The 9,534-nt window shown below is 38.8% G+C and overlaps 1 long non-coding RNA gene and 1 pseudogene across 2 annotated transcripts; one reads left to right on the top strand and one right to left on the bottom strand.

Annotated features, from left to right (window-relative positions):
- Positions 1-552: 552 nt before the first annotated feature.
- On the bottom strand, positions 553-3,963 carry LOC148800943 (uncharacterized). Of its 2 annotated transcripts, XR_016084544.1 has the most exons (4): positions 2,543-3,963; positions 1,688-1,752; positions 1,328-1,497; positions 553-1,132 (listed from the first exon to the last, which is right to left on the bottom strand). It is a non-coding gene; the product is annotated as an uncharacterized LOC148800943 (long non-coding RNA). The 2 variants fall into 2 exon arrangements; XR_016084543.1 differs by having other exon boundaries at positions 1,688-3,963.
- Positions 3,964-3,978: 15 nt separating this feature from the next.
- Positions 3,979-7,691, top strand: LOC148800942 (large ribosomal subunit protein uL1y pseudogene; annotated as a pseudogene).
- Positions 7,692-9,534: the final 1,843 nt, after the last annotated feature.

Below are 9,534 nucleotides of genomic sequence, written 5' to 3'. Positions count from 1 at the left end.
CCCCAACTTGGACCATGAACACCCATAAACATGATATTAGAAAAGTTTACAACCAGTCAACCCACATCATAAGAATGATAACCAATCAGATAGGTTTTAATCAAAATTCATGGAGAGCAAAGTTCAAAGTATCGACACGTATCGGCCGATAGGTATAAAAGGCAATATCGATTTGCTCAATACACCCCTACTAAATACTGACGTATCAGGCGTATTGATATTTTAAACGTTGCATGGGTTTATGATTGATAAAAACTGGTATCATGTCTTTCGGGCATTATAGATTTTTCTCAATTAAAAAATATATATACATATATTCTTATATTTCACTTTTCAATTTGCCATCTCATACGGTTGAAAGCTTGAGGAGACTCTATCGTATTTTGCATTTTTGCACCAACGGACATATCAAACAGGTTTTTTGGTCGTAGATGTAAAAAAGGAAATTGATGTAACAAGTTAAAAAGGAACACAACGGGCAAAAATTGAATTTATTGCAAGAAAATATATAACTGGCTGCTCAAACGTTCATAAAACAAGAAATTAGTGGATGAGATGGTCAAAAAGTAAGCCCTGGAACCCAATTGGGTTCATCACTTCACTTCATGGTGGAAACTGACCGACTGACTGTGATTGGGGATTCAATATGATAGGCGTGGCCCATGGCTCATGGCTCGTGGGTCATCCATTGGATTGGAGCTCATCTTAGGGCTTTACAGCCCACACCCCGGAATCATGAACTCAGGAATTCAGGATCAAATGGCAGCATGCATTACCAACATCAATAATAATAATAATAAATAAACAAGTAAAGGGGTTTGTCGAGTTGTTGAAAAACATTAACAGAGAAACCAAAACAAGTTAGGGATTCGACTTGTTGTTTATTTCATTATTGGATTTTGGTGAAGGTGCGTACTGGGGAGAAGTGGGCACTGCTGCTTAGCCTTACAGACTAGGGAGGGGTGGCTGTAAAGCTTCTCGTGAACAGAAAATGGGTCCCTTTTATGTTTCCAGGAAGCACCTCACGAGGCATTTCCATGTCCAGGTTTTCTGGGGATTCCCTTCCCCTCCTGTAGTCCTGTTTCCACATCGCTTATTGGAATTTGGAACCAAACAAGTTATTTCCATTTCCCTGTTTCACAATTTGGCAGAGAATATTGTTAGGGAACAAAAGTCTCTCAAATCAACTCTTACTGCTATCGGATTTCAAATCTTTCTAACTCTAGCCTTTCCTTAATTCTTCTAGAATCATCAAATTACAACAGATAGCTTTCTCATAGTAAAATTTTGAAATTATTTTCTATTGATAAGAAACTTAAACCACTACCAGTTGATTGTGAACAAGGAAATGGCACCACTTGTCAACCTAACGTTAACATTTTTGCCGTTATTCTCCCTTTTGTCAACAATTCTATCACCATTGGTCACCATCGTTGAACATGATTGCAGACTGTGGTGGTCATGACTCTAGACTTCTAGAGAAAGCACAAACACTCCCTTCATGAAGCGTGAGAAAGACATGTAAGATAAAAATCTCCATACATTAAAACAACATCCGTGGGGTTTACTCATTACATTGTTAATCTAAACTATTTGGATACTTTTGATATATAAACCCAAAACTAATCAAGATTCTTACAAAAAAAAATAAATAAATAATCAAAGCTAATTAAAAAATTATACCCACCATTTGATTCTCCAGCATAAGGGGATGGTAAAGCTCATAACCAGAGTATTCATTCCAACCGCAATCTGCATCATTGAAGGCTTGAAGCCATTAGGTGCTATATTTCTGTAATAAATTAAGTGGCTTGTTTAGTCGTAATAACCATAATTAAGTATTTCTTATGAAATTTTAAGATAGAACAGAGCCATGACCCAAATATCAGACGCCATGATCTTCGTTATAGTTTATTAATGGATTCATTGAGAGACCCAAGAGGGCAAACCATAACTGTTCGAAGCCAGTTTTTTATCTGTCCCACAATGTCGAACAATTTAATATTTTTTTTTCCTTTCAACAAAAAATATTATCTTATTATTATTTTAATCAGAGGATACTAGTTCTAGCTGATGGTGGTACTACCATCCAGTCAGTCATCCACCCACCCCTTTTTCTTTTTCTTTTTTTTTTTATTTTGTATATTAATATTAATTAATTAATCTAGAGACTGGTGAATTGTTGGAGCACCGCGCATCTAACGGTCGCAAAAAGACATCCCTTGTTGCCGGGGCTCACTGCATGATAAGCTTGTCGTCTTGTGATATTCAGATACTACAGGATTAGTTTTCATATTTTTTCTCGCTTTCCCTGTTTCACTTCAGTTTTAACTCTCAATGTCGCCACTCACATCTACTGATCTACATCTATCATAGAATCCGTCCAAACGAGAGAGAGAGTTCTATTAAGTGGGGAAGACTATGTAGCTGCTGCTTTCCAGACTGTATGATCCACTCTGTGCACAGAGAGAGATGGGAACTTGGGAAGTCTCACAGCTCCTCATCCAAGTAGGTAGTGGTAAAATAAGAATAAATTACGTACTTCTCAGAGCAGTTTCAGCAAACATCTGCCATGCATCTCCATATGTTTCAATTTCAAACCCTTGAAATGAAAGAGTAGATACAGTAATACTTTGGGAGATGCACATGGTTGAAGGCTTGAAGCTTGACATGTGCCCTGGCCTGCACATGGTTGAAAATCAGAAACATAATACAAGGGTGTGTGGTCACGTTCCAGAAAATCAATTGGCAAAAAATCAAACAAAAAAGAAAAACAATATGGTAGTTGTATACAGCTCTGCAGGGAAGTACTAGTTTGGACCAGCACAGATCCATGGGCTGGTGGTGTATTGTCTAGCTATTCCTTGAAAACCTCTTGTGGGCCCAATTCTTTACCAAGAAATGTATGACACTGGCACTCTGGCAGTGGGCTGAGCTACAAAAAAATGACAATGACAGGAATTGTGGTTAAAGGAAGCCCACACATCAACCAGCATTCTATCTTCCGAGTTCCGAGTTCCGAGTTCCGACCCCACTGGCCACTGCAGACTGCACCCCCCCCAATCATGTGCTCTTGCGATTTGTGGCGGACAAGTAATAAATTCCTCTTCTCCGTGCTTTCGGAAGGTTGCCTTGAATTTAATGGGTGTCTCCATTAACAGCCTGGGGGAGCTTTTTCTTGGTTTTGTAAGGACTCGGGACTGTCTAGTGTCTACTACTAAGGGAGGGAGAGAGATATGTGGTTTTCCTTTTCCTAATAGCCATAATATAAATCCTACATACCAGACAACTTTGGACGCCTGGACATTGGCTTGGTTATCGTAAGATGACATTGTTCTACACTAGCAGACACCAACCATTTTGAGAGGCCAGAATTTAAAGTTGGATCATGTTTCACACCTGTAAGCTTATCATCATGTGGTTTGGTTTCTTAAGGAGACAATCTACAATCCGAGGTCGCTAAGAACGGGTCCGGCATGCAGTGAAACCAATTATTTTGTACCATTTACACACTTCGTCCATGGCATGTCGATTCTGTTTCCCTGGGAAATGGGACCTATGTATTATCAAATCAGAATTTAAATATTCCATCCAGCATTCTCTTTTAAGGGTCTTAAGCAAATGGTATCCAATTGTCTGAATTCGAATTCAAATTCTATCTCATTTATATTTGATCCGATTATAATCGGATCAAATTTGGATCCACCCCTATCTCATCTAATAATATCCCCATTCGGTTCCATTTAAATATGTATATCCATAAATATTTTAAATGTATATTGTATGATCAATAAAGTTAGATTTAAATGTTTTAAGTTTCATACTGTTTAACATCTCGTTGCAATCTGATTCAAACAAGTACCGTTACTCTAAGGTTATGTTTGGTTTGAATGAAAAAGTAGGGAAAAGAAAAGAAAGGAAAGAAAGGAAACCTTTACTAATCTTGTATAGATTTCTCTGCATTTCCTTTCCCTTCCTTTCCCTACCTTTTCCTTCAAACCAAACATAGCCTAAAAGTCTAGAGGCATAATGGGCCAATCCTGATCTCCTACTTGAGTTTGACCAATGAAACCTAGGCCCAAGCCCATAAAAAATTCTGGGCTGGGATAAAAATGACACCCCTAAAGAAAGAAATGGGGATTGGGAAGTGAAAATTGAAAGAAAAATTGACAAAGTATGAACCTCCGTGAACAAATGCCGTAAGCCATTAGCTTTAGACTTTAGTTCAGTTACTTCTGTTTGCCAAACCTTTGCACAGCTGGTTACAAAACATTCTTCTGACACCAAACTCCAACAAGTCCCTAAGTTCCTAACAGCTGTGAGCTGTCTAACATGGATAAATAACAGAGTTGGAGGCGACAAATCACTTACTGAGAAAAGCCATCCATTCTCTTCTTAAAACCAAAATAAATCCTTGGCAGGGAAAGAAAAGTCGTCAAACTGATCAGTTTGATCCTGAACGATAACTTTCAATGACCAGCTCAGGTTACTGATCGAATTGATAAAGCTGATCAGATCATTAATTCATGACTTTAGTTCCTAATGCCTTGCAGTCAAGTGTATGGTAACTTTTTATGGTTTGTTCTCACAAATTATTGTTCTAAAACCCCAAAGCCCAAACTATGGTAGGGTGTTCCTTGTATTATGATAGATTCCTCCACTTGTCACTATTCCCCAGTTCCCACTGTACAAATCTATAAAAAATTATGAAAACCCTAATTTAGGGTTTTGATTTCTGCCGCTTAGATTGAGAGAGTGATCTCTTAGGAACTCCTCAAAGCATAGATATTAACCATGAGTAAACTTCAGAGTGATACATTGAGAGAGGCCATCTCTGGTATCATGTCAGATGCCAAGGAGAAAAAACTAACTTTGTGGAGACCATTGAACTTTGAAGAACCATGACCCTCAGAAGGACAAGCGTTTCAGCGGTTCTATCAAGCTGCCACACATTCCTCGTCCTAAGATGAAGAGAAAATTGGATTGGAGTATATGGATGCAGTGGGGCTTAAAAAAACTCGACAAAAACAAGAAATTGGTCAAGAAGCTTGCAAAGAAATACCATGCTTTTCTTGCATCTGAAGCCATTATTAAGCAGACCCCTCGTCTTCTTGGCCCTGGTCTCAACAAGGCAGGAAAGTTCCCAACATTGGTGACTCACCAGGAAAGCTTGGAGCCAAAAGTTAATGAAACTAAAGCCATGGGGAAGTTCCAACAAGAAGGTTCCTTGCATGGGAGTTGCTCAATGGAGGAGAAGCAAATATTCCAAAATGTTGGTGTCCCTGAAGAGTACTATGGGGACTCACCAATGTGGAGTTCCCAACATTAGTGCCAACTTGTGTCATTGTTGAAGAAGAATTGTCAAAATGTGAGGTGCTTGTACCTGAAGAGTACTATAGGGAAGCCATACCGTATCTTCTAAGTAACCCGGTTTCTTATTGTTAGCGCTGTGCAGTGAGAATTGGTATTTGCAAAATTGCAAGACTTGTAAAACGTTTTCTGAAATTATTCTTGTTCCATTTACCCTCCTGGGTTTTTTTATTAACGCTCAGTTTGGAAAGAGCACAAATGCAAATATGTACAGCGGCGTAAATGCATACAAAATAATACAAAATATAAGATTTTGCACTCTACATATTTGCATTTGTACTCTTTCCAAACTCAGCTTAAAGTTTCAAAGAAAATTTACAAGAGTGATTTTTTATGAGGGCGGATTTGGCCCTCCAGTGAAATTGTGACATCTGACACTTCATGCAAACCAAGTGCAGCCTCTTGACGACTGGGCAGCTTGGGCAGTTCGGCATAGGCAGTTGGCCACTCCGCAGTCAGCCTGGCATCTTACGAAGAGCTCGCCACTTAGGGGCAGCTCGGCACTTACAGGTAGCTCGGCTTAGGCAGCCTGGCGTCTTACGAAGAGCTCGTTACTTAGGGGCAGCTCGACACTTACAGGCAATTCGGCACTTAGGGGCAGCTCGGAGTATCGCAGGAAGATCTCCTGCCTGACAACTGTACCTGACAGATCCAGAGACCCGCGCCCACGTCTCTCGCTAGGCGGCGTCGTGCCTGCCAGTCCTGAGAGTTGTCCCTTGACTGGCAGAGCCGTACTCTGTAGCAGCCGCCTGCACCCGCCACCTCATCTCTGACAGTAACGACTGTGGTAGAGAGACAGAGGCGGTTACGCCTGACTTGACAGAGGCTGTTATGCCTGATTTGACAGGACAACACTATATAAGGACTCCGACCCCCAAAGACAAGGGAGAGAGAATGAAAAAATGGAGGTAATCCTTGCTCTCTATCTCTCTCATTTCTCTCCAAGCTCCCTACAATCAGAATGCTAACTTAGGCATCGGAGAGTCTCCGCCGGGAAAATACCCCCGGGTCCTCTGATTCAGTTCTCGCAGGTCCTTCAGCTCCCGCCACCGGCAAAGGAGAGGAGATCACCTCATGCAAAGGGAGCTCGTCACCAGGTAGCTCTCCACTAGGGAGCTCGTCACCAGATAGATCACCACCAGGGAGTTCGCCAACAAGTAGCTCATCACCAGGCAGTTCGCCACCAGGGAGCTCCATCATCCTCTGAGTCACAGGCCACCTGGGAGCAGGTCAATTGACGAGGTACTTAGCTAAAAAGTCAGTACATCACAAAAAAAATTGGTATGTGACCAAAAACGGTTACATCAATTTTGATCCTGAAACTTCAACTATATTCAATTGATCGTCTCTATTCCTATTCTGTTCAACTTTCAATGGCCAGTTCAGGATCAAAGTTTTGAATCTTCCTAGTTCCTTCTTCAAACTGATCATTTATAACGTTGCTCCTACAATTTCATTAAGTGTAGGAGATCCGGATTACAATTTCAATGGCCGGTTCAGGTTATCAATTTCAATTTGCATATCCAGAGCTTCAATCAAACAAAAACTCTTTTGTTTTTAGTTCTGACTTTATCAGTCCAAATGTCATGCCATATGCTATCATTTAAAACAATCAAAATAACTGAAATCTTAATATAAAACATATAAGTGACCCTGAAAAATGATATGTATCATACGATATGCACCAATATATTTCCATATTTTGAACCTTGCCTTTAGGCTGTGTTTAGCTAGACAGAAAATAAGAAAAAAATGACAATTTATAAAACGTTTGTTAAGCAGTTTGTTTTTATCAGGAGAAAACAGTGTAGCCTTTGCTGCTTGCGCTGCTGTGCATCTTGAATGACATAGCACTTCATTTGGCCGGTTTGAGATATTCAAAAGTTTTATCATGAAAATTAAGGAATCAGTTTGAAGAATGAAGACTGGTTTTTCATGAACTTAGTGGTATTCTTTTTATCTAATTTTGTTAAGTCATGACTCATGAGCATAAAACAAATTACTCATTTCAAAGAGAAGTCAGTCTTTTAATATGTCAGAAAGATATTTTTTAAATGAAAAAGACAGGAACATTACATAGCAGTCCTGCTTTCCATGGATTAAGTGAGAAGAAACAGAAAAAAAAAGTATCGCCCAAGTTCATAAATCAATGAGGTAAAAGAGAAATCACAAAAGAACATGCATTAGCAAAAGGGTGATACTTGGGTCCATGTATAAGAAAGGCAAGATCTTTGGTCACTTTCCCTGTTTCCACTGTCTCAATGCACGTTCTATCTAGCTTAGAAATAAAATCCAACAATATCTGTTGTTTATCAAGTTTGACCCTGCAAAATATTTTAAACACTGAAATAAATACTTCGAACAAATCTAAGGGCATATTAACCAAGGTACTGAAGTCCAATTACTGTCAATTACATATATCCAAATTCTGAATAAAACTAATGCAGATCAACCTGTTTAAAGAAGATCAAGAAAATTTTTCTGAATATAAAAATAAATAATCAACCAAGTTCCAGATTTTTAATCTCTGATCTGTATCATTGGAAATTGGTCTAACAAGAAAACAATTTAAAACATAATTTTCATTCTAGAATTGAATATACATATAGCAACACGTGCATGTCAGACCAATTACGCAACTACTAATTTGATTTAATGTAAGCAATTGTTGTCTCATGAGAGAGTAACGGACCAGTCAAAAGTAGAAGATGGGATACAACAAGAACAAACATCAGAAATTACCTGTACACAAGCTTATGTCCATGCAAAGATGGAAGGTACTGTTTATACTAGTTTCTTGTCCCCACTGATACAAACAATAATGCCAAGTTACAATCCCATGAGCAGCTTCACCTACCATCAGAGGATAACTGCACAACATCATTTGTAAGAAGGAAGGAGATAGTCATATTCACATAAAGTTTAAAATAAAAGGCAAATGGGAACCATGGAGAGAATGATGATTTTGATACAAACCAACATAGATGTCATCAAGCCTAGAGAACCAAATCTTGTAACAAATAAAAATGACACTTAGGACAGGACAAATGTTTGAAATATTTCAAAGGTGTTTTAAGGGTGTTCAACTATATAATAAAGGGCAGCCCGGTGCATGAGGCTCCCACCAATGCAGACTCTGGGGAGAGACAGATGTACACAGTCTTACCCCTGCACATACAAAGAGGCTGTTTCCAAATGTTCAACTATATAATACACCATTCTTATTCAACAGCATACATCTCCAATACAAGTACATACCGTTGCATATGAAAATAAAAACACGGAAAAATAAATGATATGACCACATAAATACATAACAAACAAGATATTTAAGTGGAGCCTTTGCCATATATACAAGAGAAGAAGCCAAACACCTCATTCAGATAGGTTAGAAGACCAGGTGATGGCTTATAAAGCAAGGGTTTTGATGGATGGATAAATCAGAATATGTTGTATTGGAGAACTGCCCTTTTTTTTTTGATAAGTTATTGGCGAACTGCCCTTCATGAGTAGAACTCTGGGTCCTCAAATAACAATGTCACTAGGTGGGCCTTATTAGTTCAGTTTTTTTCTCCATTGAGGGAGTGTACCTTATCATTTCTTCTTAATATAGAATTCCTCATTCATTCCCAAAAAATGAAAACGATACGAGAGAAGAGTGGTGTAATACAAACCATTCAATATTTTTTTTTTTGTGCCATTGGGGCTCCTCCACATAGTCTTCAGCCCACATTCCATTACTCTACCCTCATCTGCATAGATTGAACAAGTACCAAGAAAAAAATAATAATAAACTTCTAAAACTACTTATATCATGGACATCTAAACATTAAGGCCCCGTTCGTTTTTCCGGAAATAGGAGGGGGGAAAGTTGGTCAATGGGAAAGTTACAGTGTTCTTTTTTCGGTATGCTCTGTGCCCCATGGTAAAGTTAGCTTCCCTGGGTATCACTAGTAAGTGACACCCATCTCTTAAGTGGGTAATTAACTTTCCCACCTAGGGGAAAGTTTACAAAACATAATGAGACAAGTTTGCCCATTTTAACATTGACTTTTTATGGGTAAAAAAGTCATTATATAACTTACCTAGGAATTAAAAGAACATGGGTAGGTAAACTTACCTGGGTGATGTTTCCTAGGTAAGTGCATTACCCAAGTAAGTGAC

Source organism: Nelumbo nucifera, chromosome 3 (genome assembly GCF_055504915.1).
Source record: "Nelumbo nucifera cultivar China Antique chromosome 3, China Antique-T2T, whole genome shotgun sequence".
Taxonomy (NCBI): Eukaryota; Viridiplantae; Streptophyta; class Magnoliopsida; order Proteales; family Nelumbonaceae; genus Nelumbo; species Nelumbo nucifera.
This window is presented reverse-complemented; position numbering and strand designations above follow the sequence as displayed.